Below are 22,629 nucleotides of genomic sequence, written 5' to 3'. Positions count from 1 at the left end.
TCTTTCCGCTCCTCTCCAGGTTAGTGAATTGTATCTTTGAGCAAATGCTGCTCTTTGGGTGTTGCACGGTTGGTTGCTCTCAGGAATGTGTGCCTCCTTAGTGTTATTGTTCACCTTACAGACCTGTCTATTGTTTGGCTGAAGGCTGAGTGACTGTGAGGCATTCCGTTCTCAGCCTGAAGGGTGTCTAAGAGGCTGTGGGTTCCACCGGTCACTATCAGACCACAAGTCTGGTCTTTTTTATGATGTTGGCTTGTGTTCCACATGTTTCTTCTACTCTAGTTTCACTTCCTAATGTGATTTAAAAAGAAATTTCTTTAGACCATTCATCAATGGTAGGTTAGGTGGGCACCATCTACTTCTGATCTCAGTCTCAGGAAGCAGGAATTCATATAGGCCATTCGTTCTTTGGACTAATTGTTTCCATGTATCTTTGATTTTCATCATTCTTTTTTTGCTTTAGAAGGGAATAACCACGCATAAGCTTTTAATACTCCAGTAGCTTCTCACCAGCTACTTAGCCAACTGACAGGAAGAGATCCATATTTGTACCCATTCCAGCAGAATGCTCAAAATGTAGGACAGCATCACTGATACCACACACAAGTAAAAGTTTGCTTAAGATCCTCCAACCACGGTTACAGCAGCACGTTGACAGGGAACTGCCAGAAGTTCAGGCCGGATTCAGAAGAGGATGTGGAACAAGGACTATCATTGCTGATGTCAGAGGGATTTTGGCTGAAAGCAGAGAAAAATCAGAAAGAAGTTTATTTGTGGTTCATTGACTATGCAAGGACGTTCAATCATGGTGACTATACGAAACTGTGGATAACCTGAAGAAGAAAGGGAATTCCAGAATACTTCCTTGTGCTTCATGAGGAACTTGTACCTGGATCAAGTAGTGGTTGTTCAAATGGAACAAAGGAATGCTTCATGGTTTAAAGTCAAGAATATACATCAGGCCTGCATTATCTCACCATACTTGTTCAATGTGTATGCTGAGCAGATCATCAGAGAAGTTGGATAATATGAGGAAGAACATAGCATCAGGACTGGAGGAAGATTCATTAGTCCCAAATATGCAGATAAAACAGCCTTGTTTGCTCAACGTGAGAAGAAATTGAAGTACTAGCACTTGATGATGAAGTACAAGGATTATAGACTTCAGTATGGATTACAACTCAATGTAAAGAAGACCAAAATCTTCACAGCTAGACCAATAGGTAACATCATGATAAATCAAGAAAAAGTTGAAGTTGTCGAGGATTTTGTCGTACTTGGATACACTATCAATGTTCATGGAAGCAGAACAGCAACAACAAAATGTATTAGAGAAATCTGCTGCATAAGACCTCTTTAGAATATTGAAGAGCCAGGATGTTACTTTGAGGACTAAGGTGCACTTGACCCTTGATGCATGGTATTCTCCATTGCATCATATGACTGTGAAAGTTGGACATTGAAAAAAAAAGAAGACCTTAGAAGAATTGATCCATTTGAGTTGCAGTGCTGGAAAAGAATATTGAAAGTGCTATGGACTGCTAAATGACCAATCAGATCTATAATGGAAGAGGTCCTCCTTATACGCAAGGATGGAAAGAATTTGGACATGTCAAGAGAGATTGTTCCCTGGAGAAGAATATTATGTTTGGTAAAGTGGAAGGGCAATGAAATAGATGGAGGCCTTCAGCAGGTGGATTCACACAGTGGCTGCACTGCTGGGCGCAGGCCATCCTCCATTGTGAGGATGGCACAGGACTGTGCCATGTGTTGGTCTGTTGTGCCCAGGGTCACTGTGGGTTTCAGCCAACTCGATGATACCAAACAACAAGAAGAGCTTCTCTCTCAAGTAGGATTGAGAGCACTGCTTTTGGGGGCATGTTATGCCAGTTCACCTCAAGGCCCCTCAAAATATTTTGAGAAGCATTGCATTTGAACTGCAAACAATTTCAGTTTAACTATATATATTAAGGAGTTCTCTCTGGACATCTACTGCTGGTATAATGCCATAAATAGAAGCACAGTATATATTTGCTGAATTTAATGAAGATTAAAAAACTTTTTCATAAATATATGATTTTACTATTGACATTGTCCTACTTCATTTTGATTTTGATGGTGTTTGTTGTTTAATGAAATGCTTAGTTACTAGATTTGCTTTATTTTCTATGGGATAAAGCAAACTTTTAGAATGGATTTGACTTTATGTAAAGACTGACTCTTTTTCAGAGATTTTTAGAAATATTCCTCTGGGTTTTGTATTTGAAAAATACAGGCAGCTCCCAGGTGAGGTATCTCGGACTCATGTACCACCCATACAAATAGACTCCTGAAAAGCTTATTATATTAAAATTTTGAGGTATATACAATGGTTAGTAATAACAAATGGGTGTTACTTTACTATGTATATCAAAATATTATTACTGTTTCACTGTGTTAATTATTTCTTAGTGTATCTGGAATCATTTAAAAATACTTTCAAAGCATAGAAGGTACACTTGCACTATTTACTAAGTCAAACATTTGATTAACTGACATTAGATACAATTTTTTTCTAACCATTCTTACAGAAACATTTGTCAGGAGAACAAATTTAGTGATGAGACTGCCTGTAGCATATAATTATAATTTTTATTTCTTCTTTGAACCAATTTTTAGTTAACACAATGTTGTTTAATTCCGCAGTGGTTTTTTTCCCCCTTGTTTTGATTACACTTTGTGATTAATTTTTAGCTTTGATGCCATGTTGCCAGAATATGGTCTCTACCGTTTCCATGGTATAATTAAATTTTGTAAGCACTGCAGGAATGCTTATGAAGGTGTATTCTCTGTAATATTTTAGTGTAATTGCATATATTCTATTAATATATCATACTTCCAAAATGAATAACCCTTCTATAACCCCCTCTTTTCACTTTTGTTTCCTATTGTGAAAGAGGCACCATTTGCCTGTGAGTTTGTCATAGTGTGGAGGCTTTCACATGGCTGTGATGCTGGAAACTATGATTCCAATATTTCAAATAGCAGCAGGGTTACCCAGGGTGGACAGACTTCAATGGATCTTCTAGACTAAGACAGACTCAGGAAAAAGAAGAAGAAATCCCCTTCCGAAGGATTAGCCACTGCAAACTTTATAAAGAGCAAGAGAGCACTGTTTAGTCCAGTGCCAGGAGAGCCGCCCCTCAGATTGGAAGGGACTCAAAATCAGACCAGAGAAGAGCTGCCCCGTCAAAGTAGGCCTTGATAAGGTGGTTGGAGTAAAGTGTTCTGAACCTTCATCTAGCATGGCTCCAAAGGAGACGAAACATGAAAACATCCATTAATAATCAAAATATTGAGTTGAAAGTTGTCAAAAATGAAATGGAATGCATAAAGCTATGTCTTAAACATTAGTAAACTGAAATAGATTGGAAAGGGGCATTTTGGATTCCCAAAGGTTATGATTTATTAATTTGCTGGGAATGACACATTAATGAGGAATGGGGTCCCCCTACTCATCAAAAGAACATGTCCAAGTCTGTTTTCAATTGTAATGCTGTGTGTCACAGACTAATAATCATATCCCGACAAGGAAGCCCAGTTATCACAGCTATTACTTAACTTCACACACCAACCACTAAAGCTAACAATGAAGAAATTAAATAATTCTATCAACTTCTTCAGCCACAAGTTGATCAAATGCGCCAGCAAATGTATTGAAAATTACTGGTGAATGGAATGGGAAAGTTGGAAACAAAGAAAAAGATCTGGAGTTTGGAAAAAATTATCTTAACAAAAGACACAAATTTGAGATCTCATGACGGAGTGTTGTAAGATCAACAACTCATTCATTGTGAATAATCTTTTGCAACAATATAAACAAACACTTCATGTGTGCAATTGCTAAGAATGGGAATTACACAATCGTTATTTATGCTTATGTGGAAGCCACATATAGATCAAGAGATAATGGCTCTTTAAACTGAACAAGGAAAGACCGCATAGTTTCAAAACAAGACAGGTGTGTGTCAGCACGGTTGAATCCCTTAACCATATGATTCAGTGTGGATGCTCAGCCAATCTTCGGACCAGCTGGAAGATCTGAAGAAGAGAGTGGCATCAGCATTGAGTGGACTCACTAAAACCCGTCACTGTCCGGTGACCTAACTGTGCTTGCTGCAAATGGAGAAGACTTGAAGCACTTACTGAGGAAGATCAAAGATCTCAGCCTCCAGTACGGATTATGTTATTGTTAGGTGGCATCAAATCAGTTCAGTTTGTAGCGATCTTATACACAACCGAACAAATGCTGCACGATCCTGTGCCATTCTCACCCTGGTTCCTCTGCCGGAGTCCATTGTTACAGTGATGAAGTCAATCTATTGTGTTGACAGCTTCCCTCATTTTTCCTGCCCCCACACTGTACTAAGTATGATGTCTTTCTCCAGCAACATGATGTCTTTCTCTTAACAATATGTCCCAAGTATGTCAGATGAAGCCATGCCATCCTTGCTCCTAAGGAGCACTCTGGCCATACTTCCTCCAAGACAGATCGGTGTGTCTTTTGAGCAGTCCTTGGTACTTTGAATATTCCTCTGTAGCACCACAATTCAAATGCATCAATTCCTCTTTGGTCTTTGAAATAGCAATAACATAGTTCCAGCAGCACAGCGGCAAACACGCCAGCACAGTGTGACAAACCGGCAGACAAGTGGTGGGTGTGGATTGCAGTTTAGTGTAACGAAAACAGCGATCCTCATATATGGCCCAATAAGCAACGGTATGAAAAATGGAGAAAATTGTGACGCTATCAGGGAGTTCATGTTACTTGGGTTCACCACCCATGGAAGGAGCAGTCAAGAAGCCAAATGATATATTCCATGGAGCAAGTTTGCTACAAAATATTTTCTTAAAGTGTTCAAAAGCAATGTCACTTCGAGAACTAATAGGTGTCTGGCCCAGTCTTCTCCCGTGCATGCAAAAGTTGGACCATGGATCAGACCAGAGATGAATTGATGCCTTTGAATTATGATTTGAAGAAGAATATTGACTACCAGAAGGATGAATAAATATGTCTTGGAAGAAGTACTTTCAGAATGCTCCCTATAAGTAAAGATGGCAAAACATTGCTTATGGTCCTTCGGACATGTTACAAAGAAGTATTGGTCAAAAATAAACCTGTGGGAACAACTGACACAAACACCAACTGAGCTGTCTCAAAGATGGATGCTACATTGGAAGCACTCACTTGTCTGTGCCCCAACGTGGAAAACAGTTCCTGGCCAAACAAATGGAAGAGCCCAATATCCTTATTCATCCCTAGAGAAAGCCGCCAAGCTTGGTAGAGTAAAGGTCATTGAACACCCAGCCTCTGTGTGAGCTGGATGGACCTACGGCTGCATCACTGGCTCGAATAGAACACCTGTGAGGCAGACACGGGCCTGGGCATTGTTGCTTCTGTTGTACAAGGGGTCGCCAGGAGTCCACACCTGCCCACAGGTGCCGGAGTCTGCGAAGGATGCCTTCTGAATTTTTCCATAACATCTCTAAAATGAATTTCTCATTTAATGTTTAATGCTTCTACAAATTTTGCTTTATTTTAGCACTTTACATGATATGATTCATATTTTAACAGAATTATTTTTGTTAATTTAATGTAATGTCTTAAAATGATTTTTGCCTTGGATTCTATTTTATCTGATAATATTAGTAGCCTCTTTCATGCACTTGTGCTCAAGTTTATTTGAATCTTCATATCTTTTCTTTGTCCAGTGAGGTAGAATTTATACAGCATATAATTCCATACATACAATACAGTTGTTCCTAAAACTTTAGTGACACAATTGAAAATATGTTAATATATTAACAGAGTTTAGTGCATCATCATATGCAATTTTAGAATATGTTCATCATCCCCTAAAGTAGCACCGTATCCATTAGCAATCACTTACCTGGTCCATTTGCTTGTCTCCATGTATCAATTACTCTACACCAAGCCCTAGTCCACTACATTCTGTATTGATTTGCATTTCAGGACATTTTGTATAAATTGAATCATACATTATACAGTCTTTTGTTATTGACCTCTTTCAGTTAGGATAATGTTTTTTTTTAGGATTCATCCCTCTGACACAGCCCAGCATCCCTCATTTCTTTGTGTTTTTAATAATATTCCATTGATGAAGATATCATATTTTATGTACCCACTCTTTTGTGGATGGTCATTTGTATTTATTTACTTTTTAGCTATTATACAGAATATTTTTCTAAACAGAATATTATACAGAATATTTTTCTACAATTTTTACATGGCTGTACATTTTAATTTTTCTTGGCTGCAAGCCTCGGGTCATTGGTTAGCTCTAGGATTAACTTCCGTGAGAAACCACCGGCCTGTAGTTCAGAGCTGTTATATCATTTTACAATCCCGCGAGCAGCGTTCGAAGGTTCCAATATCTTTACATCCTTGTCAATACTGTGATTAGCTCTTTCTGTGACTGCAGCCATTCTGGTGGGTGTAAAATTGTAACTCGCGGTGCTTTGTGTTTACATTGCCCTGATGACTAATGATGTTGAGCATATTTTTCGTGGGTATCGACTATTTTTATATCTCCTTGATTGTAACGTCTTTCAGATCCTTTGTCCATATTTTGATAGATTACTCGTCAGCTGATTATTCAGTTATCAAATGATTTATATTCTAGATGGTCTAGATACAGATGAACTATAACACCAGTACAGTCAGGTAGATGATGTTCAAATCGTCTCTCCTACTTTGTGGGGGTCTGCTCACTTTCTTCAAGGTTTTCGTTGCCACACAGAAGCTTGTTATTTTATGAAGTCCAATTGATCGGTTTTATCTATTGTTTGATGCGCTTCTGTGCTCATAGCAACAAAACGATTGCCTAATCTAAAGGTATAAAAGTGTATGGTTATATTTTTCTTGAGATTGATATATTTAGCTTTGACGTTTAAGTTTTAAGAGCCATTTGAGTTAATTTTTATGTACATTGTAAGTCTAAGGTCTATCTTCTTGGGAAGGGAATCTTCTTCTTATGCTTAAAGGTTTCCAACAAATCCCTGATAGATCCCTGGTGTAAAGCATGGTTTAGAATCAATTGTTGTTTGTTTGAGATGAATGGGTTTGTCACTAAAGATTCCAAGTCCTATTCAGTTTTACTTTTCATTTTTTATTTTTAGTCACTCCAATCACTGTTTTGATTTAAGGGATAAGGAATCTGGAGGGTTTTGTTTGTTTGTTTGTTTGCTTTTGGTAAAGAAACATACTATATATATTTAAATAGCTCATCTCAATAAATGAAGTCAACAATAATATCCGGTTAACACTTCATATGGTTCTCTTTCTCTTGCCTCCTTATCCTTTCCCCCTCCCTCCCTCCTTTATCTCCTACCAAGAATCATTTGGAGATTTTCTAGTGACACAATTGCTTAATTCAATGGGATTAATTCAATGGGGTTAATTCAATGAGGATTGCAGCCTTGGATCCTCTAGGGAATAGTTGTATTCTGTCCCATAGGATCTCTGTGAGTCAACATGGGCTCAATGACAATGTAAATAACAAAGAACAACACCTCTGGAAGGGCCAAAGAGTTCTATTTTATTTTTAAAATTCTTATTGTGGTTTCAGTAGAAATAGCTGACCTTCCATGTAACAGTTCACATGCATTTTGTTGCCTGGCATTGATTTCCATCCTCATGATGTAACAGTGCTCTTTCCCTTCCTTCATGGGGTGATCATGCGTCTGAGTCCTTCCTTCCGATCCATTCATGCTTTCTGAGTTTTCTTTATTCATAGGTGAACATTTCTCTTTTGATTTCATATGGTTTGTTTTTCTAAGTAGTATGTACCTCCATGGCAGTATAGTTCACCCTATAGACCTGTATATTCTTTGACTAAAATTTAAGCCATAAGGGGGAATTCAATACCTGGTCTAAAGCGTGACTAAGGGTCATAATCTTGGTGGTGGTGGTGGGTTGGGAGGGGGAGGGGGTGTTCCACAAGTCTCTATTAGACCAATAAACTTGTTCCTTTTTTATGGTTTTTGAGCTTTCTTCTGCATTTCTCTCCCAGTTGAAGACTGCCTTTCAGAGTGGTTAGCAGCAATAGGTGACCAATAGCTGACTTGTCTGGTCTTAGGTCTGGCTTATGTGGTTTATTTGTCCTTTGGACAAATTGCTTCCCTAAATCTTTGATTTTATTCACTCTTCTTTGCTCCCTTCTGCCCATAGACATTAGATGGCCACTCAAAAGCTTTGAAGGTCTTAGAAAGATTAGAATGCCATCTTTGTGGACTATATTATGCCAATAGACCTTGATACCCCACATGACGATGGTCCTAAGCTTCCAGGCCCAGAGGGTTAAAGGGTTCTGTTGCTGTGTGTCATAGAGTCTATTCTGACTCACACTAATTCTATATAATGCAGTAGAGCTTCCCGTGGGGATTCCTGGGCTGTAAATCTTTATAGAAGCAGATTGTCACAGCTTTCACCCCTGGGCCAGCTGGTGGTTTTTTGACCACCAACCTTTTGGTTAGCTGCTGAGCACTTGACCACTAAACCATCCAAACCCACTGCTGCAGAATGTATTCTGACTTCTAGTGACCCTATGTAGGATTTCTGACGCTATAGGTATTTAGAGGAGCAGACAGCTTCGTCTTTCTCCTGAACTAGATGATGAGTTTGAACCACTGGCCTTGTGGTAAGAGCAGCCCACCGAAACTGACCTCACAGCACCACCAGAGCTCCACCAAACCCATGAGATTCCCTTTACTGAGTAAACTGACAGGTTTATGCGCTCTCTGTTAAGGCCGCCTTGATACTCCCCTCTGGTGCTCCTCATAGCTAACAACTTGTTCTGTCTCGTTATTTGGATTATATTCACAGTGTTAAAATAAATCTTTATGTTTACATGCCATAGATCGCTACATGGAAAGGTCAGGAAGAACTTGGACATTGAAATCACCTGGGGTATCTTTTTCTTTTTCTGTTGCAAGAGTTTTTATTTCCAAGATGTCCTTACTTATGTAACCAAATTTTGCCATTTCCCCACTTTGCACCGAATTCATTTGGAGGCATTAACTGTAGTTCTCATGCGCACTCATCAGTGTTATTCACTCCCAACGTGTTTCATCACCTTTAACAGAAGCTCATTTTCTCCTAAGCAGTGAACAGTCTTTTCACCCTCCCTCCTGCCTGCCCAGGGTTTGTTTTTGTTTGTTTTGTGCTTTTGTTTTATTAGGATAATGCTTACAGACGAGGTAAAGCATCAGTTTTATATTCAAGGATCCTTACACATTTTGCTTCCACTCATCCCTTGCAATGTTTTCAGTGTACCATCATGGATGCCACTCCCTCCCTGTGTTTATTTCCATTTCTCCTTTTCCAGCCTTCTGAGCTGTGACTTCAAATAAATGTTGCCCGTTCACTTTCACTGACTGGTGATTCTAATATGGATGAGCTCAGTTCAAGATTGAGAGGATCAGGCTCCTGGGGATCTACCAGCTTCTACCGAAACAATAAGCCTGGAATCGTGTAGGATTTTGAATACTGATATCTAGTCCCATCTCTTCTAGCTAGGACCATTAATAGGATCCTTTTCAGGGCAGTGGTAGCAATAGGTAGACATCATCTAGCTCTGCTCCCAGGGCTGTGGAGATGATTGTCTGCACAGTCCATTGGTCCTTCGAAATAGTTATTTCTACATATTTCAATTTTCATTGTTCTTTTTCCCTCGGATGCAGAGAGACCAACAGTTGAACTAAAAACCAAAGCAGAATATAAAATGTCATTGTGGATTGTGTTAGGCCCGTTGACCTTGTCTGTCAGTGTGTTGTACTGCGGCGGCGTGGGTGTTGCTGCGGTGCTGGAAGACATGCCATTGGTATTGTCAGGACCAGAAGGATCACCCACGTTGAATTGGTTTCAGCAGAGCTTCCAGATGAAGAACAGACAATGAAGAAGGAACAGCCGGTCTACATGGGGAGAATTCGATATGGCAAACCTTATTAATAGAATTGGGATCTTATTGAATACTGAAAACGTCACAAGTGTAAGCGTAACATTGTCAGCAATAGGGCCAGGAGATGGGCACCTCAAGGTGGAAGGCATTCAAACAAGTCTGAGGACGAGCTGCTTTCTCCAAGTAGAGTCTTCAATAATGATATGGAAAGAGTAAAGCTTTCAGGACCTTCATTTGCTTCTAGGGCACAACTAAAAATATTTTTTAAAGAGCTGCAAAAATATAATCATTGGAACCAGGCATGTATGAAATATGAATCTGTGAAAATTAGAGGTCATAAAAATGAAATGGAACATATAAATATTGCTCTTCTAGGTGTCCATAAGCATAAATGGACTGAAATTGGCCATTTGGAGTCAGAAAATCATATGGTTTACTATGCTGAAAATGACAGATTCAAGAGAAATGTAGTCTCATACATGATCTGAAGATATTTCAAGATCTACGTTGAATCTCAATACCGTATGTGATAGGATAATATATATCCACCTTCAAGGAAACTCAACCAATCCAACTATTATTCAAATTTATACATCAATCACTACAGCTAGTGATGCAGATATTGAAAAATTATACCAACTTCTTTAGTTGGGAGTTGACCAAAGATGCAGTTGAGCTGCATTAATATTTATTAGCAATTAGAATGCAAAAGTTAAAAACATAGAGGAAGAAACAGTAGTTGGAAAATAACTCGGTGATGGACACAAAGCTGGATATCCCATGACAGAATGTTGCAACATGACAGGCTTCTGCATGGCAAATGCCTTTTTCCCCAACAACACAAAAAGGCTACCATTCACACGTACTTCTCCAAATGGATGCTACAAAAATCAAATTGCTCCATCCGTGGGAGGACACGATGGGAATGCTCCATATTAGCAGCCAGGTGCAGCCTGTGAAACAAACCCAATGCTCCTGTGTAGATTCAAGTTGAAGCCGAAGAAAATTAAAGCAAGCCCATGAGACCCAAATTATGACCTTGAGTGTATCCAACCTGAGACCCGAGAACATCTCAAGAACATGTTTGACACATTGAACACTAACGACATAAGACCTGCTGAGCTGTGGGAGGGCATTAAGAACATCAGTCATGAAGAAAGCAGGAGTTATTAAAAGGACAGGAAAGAAAGTAAATTTCAAAGTGGATGTTAGAAAAGACTCGAAAATTTTTTCTCTAAGTCATAGAGCTGCTAAGGCAAATGGAAGAAATTAGGAGGCCAGAGAGCTGAACAGAAAAATTTAAAGGACAAAGTCAAATATTATTACGGAATCGGCAAAGATTCCTAGAGTTAGGAAATCAAAAAGGAAGAACACGTTCTTAAGCTTAAAGAACTCAAAAGAAAATTCAAGCCTCAAGTTGTAATGTTGAAAAATTCCATGAGCAAGATAGTGAATGATGCAGGAAGTACCCCAGGAAGATGGAAAGAATGCACAGTCGCTATGCCGAAAAGACTGAGTGGACATTCAGTCATTTCAAGGAGGAGACTGTGAGCAAGAGCCTATACTACTGAAGTAAGATGTCCAAGCAGCACTGAAAGAACTAGCCAAAAGCAAGGCTGCAGGAATTTGTGGATCAGCCCTTGAAATGCTGCACCAAGCTAATGGAGTGCTGCAAGCACTCACTCATCGGTGCCAGGAAATTTGGAAGACAGCTACTTGGTCACCTGACTGAAAGAGATTCTTACTTGTACCCATCCCAAAGAGAGGTGACCTAACAGAGTGCGCAAATTATAAAAGAATAGTGTTCCAATCACAGGCAAGTACAATTTTGCTAAAGATCACCCCCCAACCATGGTTGCAGCAGTCCATTGGCAGGGAGCTCCCGGAGATTTAGAAGAAGATGTGGAATGGGGGTGTCAGTGCGGATGTCAGATGGAAGTTGGATGAAAGCAGAGAATACAAGAAAGATGTTTCCTTGTGTTTTATTGACTATGCCTAGGTTTTCGACTGTGTGGCTCCTGACAAACTATGGCAAGCGTTGAGGAGAATGAGAATTGCGGAACCCTTATTTGTGCTCATGCAGACCCTGCGCGCATGGCGAGCAAGAGGCAATTACGCACCTAGAACAAGGGACTGCTGCCTGGTCTAAATCAGTAAAGGGTTTTGTTTTCTCACCATCTGTATGAAATCTGTGTACTGAGCTAATAATTAGAGAAGTTGGATTGTATGGGGAAACAATGAAGCATCAGGATTAGAGGAGGGCTTATTACAACCTGAAATAGTCAGATGACACAACTTCTCTGGCTGAAAGTGAGGAGGACTTGAAGCACTCGCTGATGAAGATCCAGGAGGGCAGCTTTCAGGATAAAGAAAAACTCAATCCATAAAAATAAAAAAAAACCAGAATCCCCACAACTGGACCAAGAGGTAACATCATAACGGATGTAGGAAAGGCTGAAGCTGTCAAGGAGTTTGTCTCCCTTGGATCCACAATCAGTGCTCATAGAAGCGATAGTCAAGAGATCAGAGGATGCATTGCACTGGGTAAATATGTTGCACGAGACCTCTTTAAAGAGTTGAAAAGAAACGATGCTACTCTGAGGACTAGGTGTATCTGACCCGAGCCATGGTCTTTCCAATCACTTCATATTGCATCTGAAAGTCAGACATGGCACAAGGAAGACTGAAGAAGAATGGATGCATTTGAATGATGGTGCTGGGGAGGACTATTGAAGGTCCTGCGGACTGTGAAAAGAATGAACCTGTATCAGAAGAAGTATAGCCAGAATATTCCGTGGAGACAAGGACGATGGACATGTTGTTGGGGGAGACCAAGCCCTGGAGTAGGGCATCCTGCTTGGTAAAGTAGAGGGCAAGGTCCTAGACAAGATGGAGCGACCCAGTGACTGAGACAACGGGCTTGAATAGAAACAAAATTATGATGGTGTAAGACCAGGCAGTGCTTTGTCCTGTTACATGTAGAGTCTCTTTCAGTCAGAACCAGCACTAGATGGTACCTTACAAGAAAAACTGACCTTGGTGTTCCCTGAGCCCCACCCTTCTTTTGTTGGTGCTGCTGTTGTGTGGATTCAAGCCCACGGTGACCTATGTACGCTAGAAAAAAAAATCTTAATTATTTTTGTGTTTTCAATTGTTTTTGCAATCACTGTGTCAATCCATCGTGTTCAGGGTCTTCCTTTTTATGGTTGATGTTTTTCATTCACAATAATGGTTTTCATTCCCAGACAGAATGTCCTTCCCTGGTAGCATATGTCAAGGACATACAAAGAAGTCCCACCATTCTTGCTTCCAAGGCGCCCTCTGGCTGTCCATCCTTCAAGATAGAACTGTTCATACTTCTGGTCGTTTATAGTATAATTCATTTTCTTCTCCAACACCCTAATTCAAATGTATCAGTTCTTCTTACGTCTTCCTTATTTATTATCCAGCTTTGGCATGCAGATGTGGCAACTGAAAAATACCATGACTGGGATCAGACGCGCTTTACTCTTACATTGGACGTTTGCGGCAGATTTACCCAATACAATAAGTGATTTCATTTCCTGGCTGCCACTTGCACGGATGTTGATTGTCGATCCAAGAAAAAAATAATGAAATCCTTGACACTCTGGGAATCACTCCTACCCTTAGGTCTGTGTGCATTTGCCTGTTCTATATCACCCCATTTATCACACGATGTTGTTCTTTGGTGACTGATTTCATGCCCAGCTTGACACTTTTAGGCATCATCATTTCCCACTTTCCCGTGAGAAGATGTCAGGGTCGAGTGTGAGATGTATTCCTTGAGAGCAATCTGGTTTCTCTGCTCTCTATGTAGGGGACAGGTGTGGTGGATGGAGTGGCTGATCGCAGATGACCTGAGTTCTAGGCCCAATTTTGTCCTGACCACTTGAAGTATGCAATTCAGCTAATGGGTATGCCTTCGTTTCCTTTTCAGTTAAATCTCAACTGTCTACTTTGTAGAGCATTTGAGTGAATCAAATGTGAGCGTCCAAGGAAAGTGACTCAGCAAGCTGAAAATGCTGAGGTCCATGCACACGCCGTTATTCTCATGCAGGCAGAGATTGTGCCTAGTCAGCACCTGCGACTTCCATTCCTGCGCAGGAGACTCAGCCAGGGAGGCCTGGCTCCCCACATCATTAAGGGTTCCCCAGGGAGTTGTGTGTTTGTTCTCCTAATTTGAAAGTGGCCCCAGGGTAGCTTCTGCTCACCAAGCCGTGATTCACCTTTCCCCTTATTACAGAATCCTCGCTGGGGCGTTTAATTACTCAACCTTCTTCCATCCCTGCAGGCATCTTTAGCTTTGTCTCTGGCTGCTTCTTTTCCTGGCTTAAGTGCCCAGCTCGGGGTTCTATCCTCCGAGAGGCCCCTTGCTTGGCTTGTGTTCGCGGGGCCCCGTGCACCACTCTCTTGTCCTAACTAGTGTGTGAGTAGATATCAGGAGGGTTTGCGGAGATGTGTTAAGTGGAAGTATAATGGCAAACTCCTGGATCCACGGCTATAAGAGAGCTCCACAATAGCGGTATGCCTACAGAACCATCCCATCACGGAATCAGCCCTTCCTGGAGCAAATGGGTATTAAACCAAGGGCCCATGGAGAAGCAGCCTACGGTCGAGAAGTGGTCTCAGGTGCTTGTGCCACCAAAGTCCATCTCATCTGCTTATAGTCGATTTTCTCGAAGTTTCTCGCCAGTTCTAGAATTTAGTGTAGGGAGCAGAGTCTACCGCTTCTCAATCTGGGTACTCTGATGAATGTGTGAACCTGGGATCTTCAGCAGCTCTCCTTCCTTGGGGACTGGAGATTTTCTCGCCTGAAGAACAGCGGGGCCCCAGGGGGTGTTCAGTGATGCCGGATAGTAGGTGCTCAATTGAGTGTAACGAGCAAGAAGACCTGATCACCCTGGAGCTATGTATTCACTCAGCGTTGGAAGTAAAGGAAGGTGTTGGAGGGGGAAGACATCTACAAACGTGTAAAGAATTTCCTCCTGAGGGAAACGAATCGTCTCTCCATCTCTATGTCTGTCATTTACTCACTGCCATCTGTCTCTATCTCCTGCTGGCTCCTTGTGACCATCTGTGCGTGACATAGGAGAGCCGCCTCACCGCGTTCCTTGTCTCTTTACAGGAGCAGACTACTAGGAGGGCTTTCCTTCTGCTTGGTTGTCAGTGACCTTGCCCTGCCAACCTATTGGTTAGTAGCCAAGTGCTTTATCATGGTGCCGCCAGGTCTCCTTACACACACACACACACACACACACACATCACAAGATGGACAATTATTACACTGGGCTCTTTCAGTGACAACTTAGCAACCTGGTACAGAGTTTCCAACACTATGCATCTATAAGGGAACAGACAGGCTCATCTTTCTCCTGAGGAGTGACTGGTGGGTTTGAACAACCAGCCTTGTTGAAAGTGGATGAAAATATACCCCAAAACACCTGCGTCACGCCCCCCCCCCCAAAAAAAACCCTCACTGCCATCAAGTCAATTCTGACTCATGGTGACCTTATAGGCCAGCCTAGAACTGCTCCTGTTGGTGTCCAGAACTGTACTACTTCATGGGAGTAGAAAGCTTCATCTGTCTCCCATGGAGCTAGCTGGTGGTTTCAAACTGCCGAACTTGCAGTTAGCAGCCCAACCCATAACCACTACACCACCAGGGCTCCTGTAACTGAATGTAGGAGAACTAAAAAGGAGCTGGTCCCAAACACTGCACTCAGCTCTGCTGATGCTCCGTGATGCCTAGAGGCGGGGAAGTGAGCACCATGGAGATTTCCTCTTCCTTGTTCTTATCTCGGCTTCAGCGTGTTTCAATCTGCAACTGCTTTTCCCACAAGACACGGGGCAAGGCCGCCAATGGGATCTGCATTTTACATTGTGTTTCTTCCATTTTCCCTTTTTTTTTTAAATCAAGAGAAGGATTGTTGCAGAGAGAATTTTTGTTTTATTTATTTCTTAATCTTTTTATTGGGGTCTCTTACAGTTCTTATCACTATCCATCCATCATCCATCCATTGTGTCAAGCACATTTGTATAGATGTTGCCATCATCATTTTCAAAACATTTTCTTTCTACTTGAGCCCTTGGTATCAGCTTGTTTCCCCCTCCTCCTTCCCTCCCTCTCTCATGAACCCTGGATATTTTATACATTTGTTTTCACGTCTTACACTGGCCACTGTGTAATTTCTTCCATTTTCAAACTTTCTTTTTTTTTTTTTACTTGCTTCACTGTTGAGCCACTCAACTGAGGAGGCACTGAGGACAGGAGATGAGGAATTATGATCGGCTGGCTTGAACTCAATATGCCCGCCTCTGGACCAATCAAATGTGATCAGGGAGGTAGAATTTGAAAGAGGAAGACAATATCCATTGGCTGGAACTCAGAAATGCCCAGAAAAGAAAGTGCTATTTCCAGGGGAAAGGAGAGGTTCTGAAGTAACCAATCATGTATTGCTATTTTCAGTACACATAGGAGCCCTGGTAGTGTAGTGGGTGGTGCAAGGTCAGCAGTTCAAATCCACCAGCCTCATGCTACAACAGGGAGCAGTTCTAATCTGACCTTGTTGGGTAGCTGTCAGAACTAAGGAGGTGTCAGTGAGTTTTGTTGTGTTTATCAGCACAAAAAGTGATTTCAAAAGGGCTAGTAAGTTTGAAGTGGGGGATATAAGATTCCTCTACGTGTCCAAAACTAATCGTGAGGAGTCAACCCCCGTCTTGCAGATGAAAAGTGTGATGTCTTCGAGACAGCAGAGTGTCGTAAAAGATGCTGGTCTGCATCCCATGTTGCACCCTACCAGCATGTGCGCTGGATTAAGTTTGGTTCATTCACTAGCCTTAATTTCATTTTTGTTCCTTGTAAATTGGAAGAGAATAATGTTTCCCTCATGGTGATGTTAAAGGGATCAAGTAAACGAATATGCACAGGCTTCTGGCAGGCTAGGCAATCAATAAATGCCGGCGACCTTTTTTGTCAGTGTTCACCCAGCAAGTTAGTGGCACCTAAGTGACTTGATCCCAACCTTCCTGACTTAGAGGCCAATACCCTTTCCATGACAGTACACAGGGTCTCGGAACGATCATTGCTTCCCACCGGATAGACTGCTTCCACACTTGTGTCACTTTTGCAGGTCTCTAGAGAGGGTAATTACCTCCAAGGGCATATTAGTTCATCATCTCATTTCTTCTTCCCTCGCTTTATACACATTAGTGATGGAGCTAAAGATAATGGAAATGCTGACCTTTGAGAGTATGTGATTACATGATAGGTTACTACCATGAACACCTTCACCAATCAATGCAGGACTGAGCAAGAACTCTTGGCGCACAGAGGTCCTATCTCACTTGTTTAAAGGCCATCACTTTGAGAAAGAATAAAAAAGACTGGACATGAACAGCATTCACATAAATGGGAGACCTGCCCCCTGAAGCTAATTTGACCTTCTACTAAAAACAAGATGAGCTATAGGTGAGATATCAAAGCAAAGAGCTGCCAAACTGGGAGAAGAATGTTTGCAGAGGATGTTTGACCTCACTCAGCCTCCTCATTACTACCATTCTGGCAACAAAAAATAAAAACACAGCAGAAAAACAACCAATCTAGATAAAGCTCAGAAAACGACAGGGAGAAGTTCTACACTGGTCTGTAGAGGGCACTGTGGGTCCCTATGATTTTCCCAACACCTCCCAGGGAAGGGAGTGAGTCATGCTATGATCTCCACTGTACAGCTGAGGAAGGTGTGGCCTAGCAAGGTGCCTAATCTGCACAGTAGGTCAGGAAGGTGTGGCTTTCCTCTTGAAGAGTGTGGAGACCCACTATCATCAAGTCAATTTGACTCAAGGAGACTGTGTGTGGTCCAGAGTAGAGCAGTTCCATGAAGTTTTCTTGGCTATAGTACTTGTGAAAGATGATGGCCAGCCTTTTCTTTTCATGATGGGTTTCTTTCAAGCCACTCGGTGGGTTTATATTAGTAGGTCAAGCACAAATCACTCATGTCACCAAAGGACCTTGGAAAGTGTTGTCCTTCTTTGGCCCCAATGAGTCAGTTCCATCCCATAGCGGCCTGAGGTACAATAGAACCAAACGCTGCCCGGTCCTGCACCATCCTCACCACTGTGCCCGTGCCTGAGCCCACTGCTCCAGCCATGGTGCCAATCTATCTCCGTGAGGGCCTTCCTCTCTTTCACATGATGCCCTTCTCCAGGGACTGGTCTCTACTGACAACCTGTCCCGACATGCCCACATGAAAAGTGCACACAAAGTGTCACGTGTTGGCCTGCTTAATGGATGCGTCCAGAAAGGAAACCAAGATTCCCTTCCGACCTCAAGACTCAAAGGAGGAGACACATGAGAGCTATGTCAAGGATAGCCTTTGTGTCCCAGTAAGACATCCTGTGTTCTCTTCCTCGAGCCAGTGACAGGTTAGAACATGGAAGTGCCCACTATTGTTGAGCACTGCTGTGAAAATCCATAACTTCCCTCTCTCCTGTGCCTGGACGTCAAACCGTGCCATAGAAAGGAGCAGGGTTAATGGGGAGCAGCTGCATGGAATACTGCACATAAGGGTGGGACAGACCATTCCCTCTGTCCCAGGCAGGTGGGAGAAGGTCTTACCAACGGGAGGAGAGACTTTACAGAGAAACCAAGCACCTGGCACCGTGCAAACACAACCCAATGAGAAAGGAACAAGGAGGCTGAGCGCCACCTGCCCAGTTTCCCTTCCGAGGCACACTCTCAGCACAAGCACTGCCTCCAGGCAGGGAGGCAGGCTCAGAAAAGCAGAAGAATCCCTCTCAGGAATGTTTGTTTTGTGTATGAGGAACCATCAGGTTTTAGGACTAATATTTCCGCTTTAGCAGTTTTAAAGTGGAACAGAGAGAGGAGAGTCACTCTGTGTGTGTGTGTGTGTGTACTTATGTGCTCACAACATAGCTACATCGATGCTAACTGACCAATATTGGACACTTTCCAACCTAGAGTTTTATTATTATTTTATCTTGATAAGTTATCTATATTGAAGTACCCTCATCAAATGCATCGTCAAAGACCAGAAAAATTTAAAACTACAAGCATATGGATCAATCATCTGAAAGATTTTTATCCTTTTTGGTGAATAAACAATTCCACTTCTTTTCTCTCTCTCAAAGTTTAGCACTTGCCTCTGTACAAACTATTCTATGGAAATTTTATCTAATTGAATTATTCAACAAACGGTTGAAAAGCACATTGCAACGATCGTGTAGAAATGGCATAACATGACAGTGGGGTGGACAGTGCATATGAGTGGTCAGAAGGCTGACTGGCTTCCACCTGCCTGCTGGAGCGTCTTCCTGCCGGTCAGGGCTGCGAAGACCTCCCTTCCTGGTGATGGCTTCTGCAAATTGCTCTTCCTGAAGTCTCACTTCTGGTTCTGGCTGGCCAGTCACAGGGAAGTCTCCAGCCCCTTCTAACCCTGCCTTTGTTCTGCTGCTCAGCATGCTGGCCGTCTCATGGCAGGGAGCAGTGGCCGTGGAGAGGAAAACATGTGGTCTGGCAGTGGACACATGGGGTTCTGCCATCAACCCTGTGCCTCGGTGCTTGGTGGGTAAAGAGAGATACCATATATACTCATGTATAAACCGAAGTTTTCAGCACAATTTTCATGCAGTTGTTGTGGTAACATTAGGTGCCTTGGTTGATATTCAGGTCGACTTATACTTGAGTATTTACGGCATCTTGAATTGAGTGTGTGGATGTAGCCCCGTGTGGCTGACACAGAGAGGGGTGGAGATGGTGAGTGGTGGATGTTTAGAACAGTGGGGAAGGAACGTGAAGTGAGTGGTGTATACACCTCAAATTCCTACCTGTTTAGTTTTGTTCTAAATCAAATACCTCCTGAAGATGCAGCCTCTTAGAAGCAAGTGAGGACGCACCCGCCCAGCCCTCAACAGTAAGTGTACCCAGAAGCCACCCAGGGGGATCCCATTTTTACAGCCCTGCCACCAGTCACATACATGCACTCACACACACATGTATCCAGAAGGACTGCCACTAGGCACGCACCCACCAATACACACACACCAGAAAGATCATTACCAACCACGCATACAGACACACATGTACACACTTGACCCATGAGGCCATGAGGGCTTCCAGTGGCAAGGAAAATGCACACACATAGGGGCATAGGAACACACAGGGAGGGACCCTCCAAGAGGAGTGCCACCAGCCCTTCCCCCCCACTTCCCACATGTACTCTCCAGGACTTTACCAGCCATACATAAACCACACGCTGTTACGACACACACGCAACACACACAGCCACTGAATGCCACTAGACACATCCACACGCACAAAGGCACTCACCAGGACTGTCAACATAGACACACAGACACCTACACACATGTCCTCATACACACACACACACACACCTATCAGGAGATTGCCACCATATGCACACACACGTGTACCTACATACCCACCAGGCCACCAGGACTGTTGTCACAACACAGCCACTTGCACACAGGTCACACTCACCAGAACTGCCACCAGTCACAAAAACAGACACACGCACACACATACGCGCATACACACACCTCCTCTCATATCCACAAGGACTGCCAGCAAATATTGTGTGTATGGATCCACCAGGAGGACAGCCACCAGCTACACAAACACACACATAACCTTCAACACCAAGTACATCAACACTACACACACACTGGTACACGAAGAGTTCTATCAGCACACACACACACACACACACACACACACACACACACACACACCCTCATGCCCACCAGGAGGACTGCCACCACCAATGGGTATGTGTGTCAGTGTGGTTATGTGTGTGTGGATGAATGTTTATGTGGGGGCAAGGGGGAGTCTTCCTTGTGGGTGCATGAGTGGGAGCGGTTGGTGGCTGTTCTGCTGTTGGGACATGTGTCTCTTTATGTGTGTGTGTGGGTGCGTGTGTGGGGGGGTGCTGGTGGACGAGGTCTGGTGGGAGCCCTCTATATGAGTATGTGTGTGTATATGTGTGTGTGTGTCCGTGTGTGTGCTGGTGGGCGACAGCTGGTGGGAGCCTTCTATATGAGTATGTGTGTGTATATGTGTGTGTGTGTGTGTGTGTGTGTGCTGGTGGGTGACGTCTGGTGGGAGCCTTCTATATGAGTATGCATGTGTATCTGTGTGTGGGTGGATGGGGGCTGGTGGGAGTCTTCTTGGCGGGTATGAGTGAGCATGTGAATGATTGTGTGTGCAAATGTCTGGTGGCAGTTCACCTGGTGGATTTGTGTACATGTGTATGTGCATGTGTATGTGATTGGTGGGTATATGTGTATGAGGGTGTATGGGAGACTGGTGGCAGACTTCCTTATGGATACATGTGTATTGAGGTGTGTGGGGGAGTTAGTGGATACTATGAGTGTGCATGTGGATGTGTATATGTGATTGTGGTTGTGGCAATCTCTCTCGTGTGTGTGTGTGTGTGTGGTGGTCTTCCTCATGAGTATGTGCATGGTTGTATGTGTGTATAAGGGATGGCAGTATTTCTCACAGGTATGTGTGTTGTGTGTGTGTGTGTGTGTGAGTGTGTGTGTGAGTGTGTGTATAGTGGCAGGACTGTAACTGTAACTACAGGAGTCCTAGTTACAAGGGCCACCCCTGTCCATTTCTTCACAGCTGCCAGAAGGTTCTGTGGCGTGAAGGTGTGCCATCTGTCCCTTTATGGCTGCTGGAAGGTCTGTGACCTGTGGGTGCCCTTGACTGACCCTGGTCTTTACAGGTGGTAGAAGACTCGGGCATTTGGGGGCACCAATGCTGGATCTCTGTCTATACAAAGGGTGGAAAGTTCCGTGGCATCTATGTGTCCCTGCTGTATCTTCTCAACAGCTGATCAGAGGTTTTGTGACTTATTGGTGTCTTTGACTGATCCTTCCCTAGACTGCTGGTGGAGGGTGATGTGGCTTCTGGGTGTACTTCACTTGCTCTGGCCTTGACAGCTGGTGGAAGGTGGGTGGTCTCTGGGCATACTTTGCTTGCTCTGGTTCTATAGCTGCTCATGTTCCTGATAATCTTTGGATGAACAGGGCTGAGTTTGACTTGGTGAATGTGCCTCGAGCAACCTCCCAGTGGTTTTCCCTTCTGTTTCGTCCACCTGGCATGCTGGGGCCCCCTTCAGTCTCTCGGGGGTGCTTGAGCTTCAGAATCTGTAAAGTGCCAGGAAAACATGGAGGGTAGTGCCAGGTTTGCTTTGGAAGGTGATCTTTGTTGATCACAGGCTTAGGGGTCTTGAATGAGATTTCCATCCCAAATTCTGTCAGCATTGTTCGAAAGTACAGGACACTCACCTAAAGATTCGGTGGAGCATCCTCTGTCCTCAGCCCTGAGTGAGCTCTGGAAGCCAGGCTTTGCCTCGGGTGGCAGCGTGTTGATAGTGATGACAGCTCTTCAAGCCTGCAGACAGGACTGTCGTCTCTGTATAGATTGGTCCTGAGTGTTCAGGTCCCCTGGGAAGGATTGGCAAGGGCCCAAGTAGGCAGTCTCCAGGGGAAAGCCAGTTAAAGTGAAGCAGTATCTGTCCCGATGCCAGCACCCGCTTCACCACGACAGTGCTACTGCTCACACAGGCCCGGGGACTGGGGTCCGTTTCGATGAGGCTACTTGATG

The sequence above is a fragment of the Tenrec ecaudatus genome, chromosome 6 (assembly GCF_050624435.1).
Source record: "Tenrec ecaudatus isolate mTenEca1 chromosome 6, mTenEca1.hap1, whole genome shotgun sequence".
In the NCBI taxonomy this organism is placed as follows: domain Eukaryota; kingdom Metazoa; phylum Chordata; class Mammalia; order Afrosoricida; family Tenrecidae; genus Tenrec; species Tenrec ecaudatus.
The sequence above is the reverse complement of the archived record's forward strand: the minus strand, read 5'-3'. Positions refer to the sequence as shown.